Source organism: Tamandua tetradactyla, chromosome 13, assembly GCF_023851605.1.
Source record: "Tamandua tetradactyla isolate mTamTet1 chromosome 13, mTamTet1.pri, whole genome shotgun sequence".
NCBI lineage: Eukaryota > Metazoa > Chordata > Mammalia > Pilosa > Myrmecophagidae > Tamandua > Tamandua tetradactyla.
Window position 1 is genome coordinate 10905413 of NC_135339.1, and position 9808 is coordinate 10915220.

Here is a 9808-nt window from a genome sequence, read left to right on the forward strand (position 1 = left end):
GGAAAAAAAGGTAGGATTTGGCCATGTTAAATTTGAAGTAGCAGTGTTATATTCAGACATTAATATGTATGAGGCATTGGAAAGACATGTGTGCATGTGTGTGTGTGTGTAGCTTAGGTTAGAAGATATATATTTCAGAATTGTTATTATATAATTGACAGCTGAAATCATACATCTGCAGGTTTAGAGAATAAGAAAAGAACCAAAAGGGATACTCTGGAGAACACCAACATTTCATATAGTGAGAGAAAGCCAAGAGAGGTAAAAAAAGAGAACTTGGGAAAAAATTACAAAGAATAAATAGTGAATAAGCAGAAAGAATCTTTTAGGATGAGGAAGGGGAAAGGACATTGACTTAAAGAGGCAATGGTAAAATGTGAATAAAACAAAGGCACAAGGTCTTCTCGGTGAGCCATGTTAAACACTTGTGGGTACAAAAATGGGTCACCTGGAAGGGTGTAGGAGAAGGATAGAGGTAAGCAGGTGAAGCCATAAGTGGAAATGCAAGAACACTGAACATGGTGAAAGCTGCTACCACCCAGATGTCAAAGATCATTGCAAAGAATGGGAGGAAGAGAGACTGTGTGATAGACTGAGTCTCAGAGGAGGTGTGTAAAACAGTAGACTGTCAGAGGAAATGTTTGTAAATAAGATGGTGGACAAAGTAAAGGGAGGAACATTCTAAAGGTCTCAGGGGAGTTTCTATACCAAGGAAGTAGGGGGCATTGATTCCCCAGCCCTGTTTTCCCTTCTAGAGGGAAGATTATCATGACCATACTCCTGGCTTCTGTCTGTTCCTTCACTCACTCTTCCTCCATGGTGTATGGAGTCACTTGCCTTATTAGTAAATGGAGAAAGAATAAACTGAGCATGTTTGACTCAGAGATTCCCTCCTCCTCTTCCACACAAGCCCCACCAATAGAAGCTGCATAGTGTGCACTGCTTCTCTGCCATGTGGTCTTACATGGAGAAAGTCTTGACCTGTCTGTCTGGCCTGCAGGGACCCAGTGCTACCTAATCCTGAGGACCAGAGTTAAGGTCTTGGTTTGAAAGTATCGTTCCCCCTCTCCAATGCCATTATTATAGGTTAAGAGGAGTTATTTTGAGATCCCTTCTGCTTATTTTTTGCCTTTTCAATAGATTCAGATAACTGAGCATGAAGGAGAAGTGCTCTTATCAGACACTTGATTTTTAACAAGGATTAAAACAAAAAGAGTGTCTGTGTAGTATATCATCCGCATCTGGACTGAGCTATCCAAGGCCGGGGAAAGACTCTTCTATTACATTTTCCAAGGTACCTGCATCACCAATAGGTGGGCCTTTAGAAGACATCCAGATAAACCAGGCTCAAATAACGGTGAATAAGATGTTTCCTAGCTTCCACAACCCTTGTTTGTTCTTTGTTTCTGAAACTGGTTATGTAACAGGATATGGTAGATAGAATATGGTATTAACTTATTCGATAAAAAAGTACTAATTCTCAATTTATAAGAAATGCTACTACAAACCAATAGGGAAAAAAGGTCAATAATCAAAAAAGAAAATGAATGAAGAATATGAAGCATTTCACAGAAAAAGAAAAAAAAAGACCGATTAATAAACAAAATGATGCCTAATGTCATTTAGATTGGAAAATATGAACTAGACAACCATATTCCTTTGGTTCACTAAGATTAAACAGATTGATGATGGGGCACTTCGCGTGGAAAATGAAAGGCCAGAGAGGAGTTCAGGAAAGATGAGAGAACCATGCAATCTTTGCATAGTGGAGATTTTGCTGAGTAGAGATTGTGAATGTGTGAATCTGGGAGTTATGGAGGGGACCAGAATCCCTGGCCAATTATTTACTGCTTGCCTGGAAAGATAAAGTGGCTCTGATCATGAAGCACACATATTGTCTGTAGGTTCCTAATTCCAACATCATTTTCAAATTGCAGTGTGGGAAGGTTTTGAGCAGTTATCAAAAAAAAAAAAAAATAGAAAATTAAAGTGCAATGCTAAGCACTTCTCAGTTGAAATTGCCATGAACGTATATAATTTTCCAAGGCTATAGAAATCCCACTGATCGCTTATTCCTCTTAGCCTGTTAGCCTCAAATCCAAACTAAGCACAGCCCACAGCTCTGCCCCTCCCATTCTCAAGAATGCTTTTCTCCTGGAGTTTCCAGTGTGTCACAGGCATCACCGTTTTCCCCACTGCTCACGTCCGTACCTTGAGTCCCCTTGAACTCTCCAGTCCTAAAATTACCTGCTAAGGAAATTTACCTGCCAGTCTTGTCAACTCTTCTATCTGTTTCTCACATGTGCCCCTTTCTTTGCATTTCCACTGCCATCACTTTAATTTGTATAGGATTTTTTAACCAACCCCCTTACATCTCCCCTCACATTTCATCTCTACTTCCAGTCACAGTGGAGAACTTAGCCTGATTCATTTCTAATGCACAATTCTGTCATCAGAGGATGCATTATTATTCCCATTTTCTAGGTAAGGAAACTGAGGCTTGGAGAAGTGAAGGAGCTTGGCCAAGGATCTAGGTCACACGGCTTGTAAATCTCAGAGGAGGGACACAGAACTTTGTCTCTCTGCCTCCAAAGCCCCTTTCTTTTCAGGATCTCACGTTGTTTCTCAGCCACAAGGGAGAGCTCCATCCCATGCTCCTTGAAGGTAGTTGGCTTCCTTTTGGCAGCCCATGACCTATTCTGGCTGTTTCCACATTGCTGACCAACAAGCCCCTACAGAGATCCTTGCTGGAAGCTGCAGTAAGGCAAACATCAAGTCAGGATGCAATTTCCTGGGCAGTGGAATGGGGAAGAGATGAGTGCCAGTGCCTGCAACTTCTGTGTTTTAATACTCACTTAACTTTATAGAGAGTAATTATTTTCCACTCATTCTACACCAGCTGGTATTTACTTCATCCTCCATCAAGCATCAACAGAGCATGGGGCTGCAAGGCAGAAATATTACTCTGGCGAGCATAAATATTTCATTTTTCACACCGCAAATGCGTTGATGATTTATTAATTAGCCTAAAGGCTGTTTCCTCTGCAGAGCTGAAAGCGAAGCCTTTCTGCTCTGTGGATGGGACCTGTGGAGGACAAGGTGACTGTGGGTGAAGCTCAAGCCAGGAACATGGCCCAAGTTTGGTGAACAGCTTCTGAAATGCCCCGTCCAAACTTCCTGAACTCAGCCTTGACTTTTGACTGCCCACAGAAGCCCTCAAAGAAACTTTCCCAACATCAAAAACATCTTGACTCTGCCTTTCCAGAAAACACAGCTGGGACTAGAGCCAACTGGTCTACCTCAGCAGGCTGCTGAGACAATGCAGTCAGTCTGTGAAGGGGTCAGTGCCTGCCTCCAACCTGGCTGGTAAGGCTACATGACTCAGCAAAGAGTTGGAACATCAGGATACCCAAGGCAACATCCCCTTAGATGACAGCCCAGTTACAGACATTGCCTGGTTCAGTGGTAGGGCTCAGGACCCTCTCTTTGTAACTATGCAAAAACTGCCTGTGAGAGGAATGATTATTCTAGGGAAGGAAGAAAGTCACAGGCATGAACATGATAGCACTCACTATGACACAGATGTCCACTTCATCTGGGACCTACACACCCACCCAGAACAACTCCTTTTCAGAAGAGACCTTCATTTATGGTCCGAACAACTTGTAAATTATTAAAAGGAAGATTGAAAATGGAGGGTGAAATATCAGCTGTATTGTTGAAGCTGAATTAGAAAAAGAACACAATTTTGTATGAGGTACGAATAGTCCACCAACTCCCCATACAGCCTAGAACAAGGGTTCTCAAGATGAGGAGGATGAGATTTTGTACCCAGGGGATATTTGATAATGTCTGGAGAAGTTTCTGGTTATCACAACTCTGGGGATGCTAAGAGCAAGTAGTGGGTGGTGGTCAGAGATGTGGTTAAACATTCTATAATGCATAAGACAAGGCTTTACCCCTACTGTTCCCACCAAAAAGGGAATCACCTGAACCCCAAATGTCAATAGTGCCAAAATTGAAAAATACTGGTACACTTGTGGGGAGCACATCTGAAGTTAATATGAGTCTATAAAGTAGATGCACTCGCTCAGGTCAATGTTTCCCATTGGTCCCAGGGGAAAAGGAAGGAGAAAGCATACCCACCCCCATGCTCAGAAACTTTGATAAATTAGCTGTATCTAGTAGAGAAAGTGGTCCAACAGGTGTCATCCTCTGCTCAGGTGACTCACTCCTCCTGCAGAGGGAGAAGCAATGGGTGGGGCAGGAAGGGAAAATCCCCTCAAAGATACCAGGAGTGGAGAATGGACACTCCCTTCTAACAGTACCCATTCTCAGACTCCAGCCAACCATGAAAATGAACCTTAAACACTAGCAAAAAAAAGTGATTAATGTAGCAGTCAGGAACACACCCTAACACACTCCTTAGCTTTGACCCTGACATGCTTTCCCTTGGTTGGCCAGTCTCAAACCTTTGAATTTCTGGACTGCCTTAGATATTGTCATGGTCAGGTTCATGTGTCAACTTAACCAGGAGGCATTACCTGTTTGTCTGGTTGGGCAAGTTCTGGCCTGCTTTTTGCTATGAGGACATTTCATAGAATTAAATCATGATCACATCGGCTACATCCACAGCTGATTCCATTTGTAATAAACCAAGGGGGGTGTCTTTAACGAGCGATGCTTATTCTAATCACTGGAAGACTTTCAAGGAGGATTCGGAAAAGACAGGCTCTCTTCCCACTTTGGCTGGCAGGTCTCTCCTGTGGAATTCGTCCAGACTCTCCATCGAAATCATCAGGTTCACAGCCTATCTAACAGATTTTGGACTCTACATTCCCACAGTTCTGTGAGACCCTTTTATGAATTTTATATTTAAGAATATTTCCTGTTGATGATGTTCCTCTAGAGAACCCTAACTAATACAACTTGGTACCAGGAGTGGTTCTTAAGAAGCAGAATCTTAAAAATGGTTTTTTATGGATGGTTTTCTAAACTGACTGGACTCAAAGGCACTAAGGACTCTGATTCCCATAATCAGAATGGTATTGCCAATCCATGGCGTGACTTCGCAAAAGCGATAGTCAAAATATCACCATTCAATTCTTCTGGTGCTTTGCTTATATAAAGTCAGGCTCTGGGGGATAAAAACACCTTTATGGAGTTTTGTGGAAATAGTAAGCATAGAGATGTTGGCTGGTGGTTGTTAGATACACTGTGTATATTAATGAGTGAAAGGGATGTGCTTAAGACTTCAAATGAGAAGCTTAAATGCTGTGTGACAGATGTAGATGTTTCTGTGGGTGTCCTGAAGGAAGATCTTATTTCCTATAGCTGTGGACTTGAGATCTCTGAAAATAAGACTCAGAAACTTTTTGTTAGAGTAGCAACTTTACAGCACAAACTGAAACCTCAGTCTTGCATGGAATCTGCCATTAAAGTGAGGGCATTAATTGGAAAGGGATGGGACCCTGTAAAATGGGATGGTGACATATAGATTGATAATGATGTCAGTGGAGAGATGGAAAACCTTGGTCATGTTGAGTCTTCTCTAGATAACCCTGTAATAGTTTGCCCTGAGGACATATCTGCCCCATGTCCAGCCTGCCTTGAGGAGTTGGCTACCCAACCTCCTCCTGAAGGGATTAGCCCTAGAGTGATTCATCCTGTTTCACCAGATGAAACTGAAAATGAATGCTCTGAAGCAAATGGCTTGGAAGGTACTTCTAATTCTTTTCATGACCCACCCCCACCATCCCTCATTTCTCCCAGACCCATATCTAGACTAAAGTCCCAAGAGGCCCCTAAAGGTGAGGTACGAAGTATCACACATTAGGAGGTACATTATACTCCAAAAGAACTGTGTGAGTTTTCCAATTTATATAGAATATTTCCATACATATAGAAATCAGGGGAACCTGTGCAGCAATGGATTTTAAGGGTGTGAGATAATGGTGGGAGGACTATAAGGCTGGATTAGGCTGAATTTATTGATATGGACCACTAAGCAGAAATTATGTATTTAATCTTATAGCTCAAGGGGTTAGAAAAGGCATTAACAGTTTGTTTGGATGATTGGCTGGAACATGTGTCGAAAGGTGGCCAACATTACCTGAGGCTGAAATGCCAGAACTGCCCTGGTATAATGTAGATGAGGGGATCCAGAGGAATAGAGAGATTGGAATGTTAGAGTGGATTTGTCATGCAAAGCCTGCTCTTAATGTCCAGAGGATGGACCTTTTACCAGAACAGTGAGAAATAAATTTGTGAAACTAGTGCCATCATCCCTGAAGAGCTCTGTAGTTGTACTACTCTGCAGGTCAGATATTACAGTGGGAACTGCTGTCACTGATCCGGAATCCTTAAACACAATGGGGATGACCAAATCCCGAGTTGGCAGAAGCCAGGTGGCAGCACTTAATCACTAAAGACAGGGTAGATGTGACTATTATAATAGACAGCAAACTCAAAACAGGAGTCAAAATAATCTGACTTGCAGAGGTTTGTGGCATTGACTAGTAAATCAAGGGGTACCTAGAATTACAATAGATGGACAGTCTACTAAATTCTTATTCGAGCTGTATAAACAAAAGAGTTCTAGGTCAAGTGAACAGAAGTCTAAATTGAATTACAAAAAAAGACAAAGTCATGGCCCCTTGATCAATTACCAGACTTGAGACAGTTTACAGACCCAGAGCCCCTTGAATGAACGGGAGGCCAGGTCCCTTTGGGGGAGAACCCTGTTACACTGCCACAAATCTATACTGTTAATCTTCCTCCAAGCCTTCCCCAAGGAGACCAATGGCCTTTTACCAGGGTAACTGTGTATTGGGGAAAAGTAAATGATCAGCTATTTCAGGAATTATTAGACACTGGTTCAGAAGTGACATTAATTATAGGGAGCCAAAATGTCACTCTGGCCCACCAGTCAGAGTGGGGGCTTATGGAGGTCAGGTGATTGATGGAGTTTTAGTTCTGGTCCATCTCACAGTGGGTCCAGTGGGGCCCCAGACCCATTCCATAGTTATTTTCCCAGTTCCAGAATGCATAACTGGAATAAACATACTGAGCAACTGGCAGAATACCCACATTGACTCTCTAACTCATGCAGTTAGAGTTATTGTGGTGGGAAAAGCCAAGTGGAAGCCAGTAGAACTGCCCCTACCTAGCAAAACAGTAAATCAGAAGCAATCCTGGATTCCTGGAGGGATTACAGAGATTACTGCCACTCTTAAGGACTTGAAGGATGCAGAGGATGGTGATTCCCACCACATCCCCACTCAATCTCCTACTTGGCCTGTGCAGAAAACAGATGGGTCTTGGAGGATGACAGTGGATTATCATAAACTCAACCAGGTGGTAACTCCAATTGCAGCTGCTGTTCCAGATATGGTATCATTGCTTTAGCAAATCAATACATCCCCTGGTACCTGGTATGCAGCTATTGATCTGGCAAATGCTTTTTTTCTCAATAACTGTTACTAAGGACCACCAGAAAGAGTTTGCTTCCAGCTGGCAAGGTCAGCAATATACTTTCACTGTCCTACCTCAAGGATATTTCAACTCTCCAGCCCTATGTCATAATCTTCATAATCTTGTCTGCAGGGACCTCAATCCTTTCTCCCACCCACAAGACATCTCATAGGTACATTATATTGATGGTATCATGTTGATTAGACCTAGTGAACAAGAAATAGCAACTACTCTAGACTTACTGGTAAGGCATTTGCATGTGAGAAGATAGGAGATAAATCCAACAAAAATTCAGGGGATTTCCACCTCAGTGAAATTTCTAAGTGTCTAGAGGTGTGAGGCACGTTGAGGTATCCCTTCTAAGGTGAAGGATAAGTTGCTGCATCAGGTCCCTCCTACAACCAAAAGAGAGGCACAATGCCTACTTGATCTCTTTGGATTTTGGCAACAACATATTTCTCATTTGGGTGTGCTACTTCAGCCCATTTATCGAGTAACCAGAAAAGTTGCTAATTTTGAGTTGAGACTTGAACAAGAGGAGGTTTTGTGACAGGTACAAGCTGCTGTACAAGCTACTTTGACACTTGGACCATATGATCCAGCAGATCCAAGGGTGCTAGAAGTGTTAGTGGCAAATAAAGATGCTGTTTTGAGCCTTTGGCAGGCTCCTATAGGAGAGTCACAATGCAGACCCTTAGGATTTTGGAACAAAGCCTTATCATCTGTTGCAGATAACTATTCTTTTGAGAAACAGCTTTGGGCCCACTACTGGGTCTCCATGGAGACTAAATGCTTAACCTTTGGCCACCAAGTTACCATGAGACCTGAGTTGACTATCATGAGCTGGGTGTTGTCTGACCCACCAAGCCATAAAGTTGGGCATGCACAGCAGCATTCCATCATAAAATGGAAATGGCATATACAAGTTAGGGCCACAGCAGGTCCTGAAGGCACAGTAAGTTACATGAGAAAGTGGCCCAAATGCCCATGGTCTCCACTCCTGCCGCATTACCTTCTCTTTCCCAGACCAGAGCTACGGCCTCTCAGGAAGTTCTTTTCAGTGAATTAATTGAGGAAGAGAAAACTCGGGCCTGGTTTACAGATGGTTCAGTACAATGTACAGATACCACCTGAAAGTGGACAGCTGCAGCACTCCAACCCAGTGGTGAGGGAAAATCCTCCCAGTGGGCAGCACTTTGAGCAGTGCATGTGGTTATTCATTTTGCTTGGAAGGAGAACTGGTCAGAGGTATGTTTACACACTGACTCATGGACTATCGCTAATAGTTTGGCTGAATGGCCAGGGACTTGGAAAGACCATCATTGGAAAATTGGTGACAAAGAAGTCTGGGGAAGAGGCATGTGAATAGACCTTTCTGAGGGCTAAAAACATGAACATATTTGTGTCCCATGTGAATGTGCACCAGGGGGTGAGTTCAGCAGAGGAAGATTTTAATAATCAAGTGGATAAGATGACCTGTTCTGTGGATACCAGTCAGCCTCTTTCTCCAGCAACTCCTGTCATTGCCAATGGGCTCATGAACAAAGTGGCTGTGGTGGTAGGGATGGAGTTTATACATGGGCTCAGCAACATGGTCCATTCACCAAGGCTGATCTGGCTACAGCCACTGCTGAGTGCCCAATCTACCAAATGCAAAGACCCACCCTAAGCCCCCGATATGGCACCATTCCCCGAGGTAACCAGCCAGCTACATGGTGGCAGGTTGATTACATTGGACCTCTCCCTTCGTGGAAGGGGGAGCTATTTGTTCTGACTGGAATGGACACATACTCTGGATATGGGTTTGCTTTCCCTGCATGCAATGCTTCTGCCAGAACTACCATCCGGGGGCTTACAGAATGCCTTATCCATTGTCATGGTATTCCGCATAGCATTGCTTCTGATCAGGGAACACACTTCACAGCAAATGAAGTGTGGAAATGAGTACATGCTCATAGAATTCTCTCATCTTATCATGTTTCCCACCATCCAGAAGCAGGTGGACTGAAAGAATGGTGAAATGGCCCTTTGAAACTCAATTACAGTGACAACTAGGTGGCAATACCTTGAAGGGCTGGGGTAATGTTCTCCAGGAAGCTGTGTATGCTCTGACTCAGCGTCTGTTGTATAGTGCTGTTTCTCCCAAAGCCAGGATCCAAAGGTCCAGGAACCAATGGGTGGGAATTGGAGTGGCACCACTCACTATTACCCCTAGTGATCCACTAGGAAAATTTTTATTTTCTGTACCTGCAACCCTGAGCTCTGCTGGTCTACAGGTTTTAGTTCCAAAAGGGAGAGTGCTTCCACCAAGAGAAACAACAATAATTCCATTGAA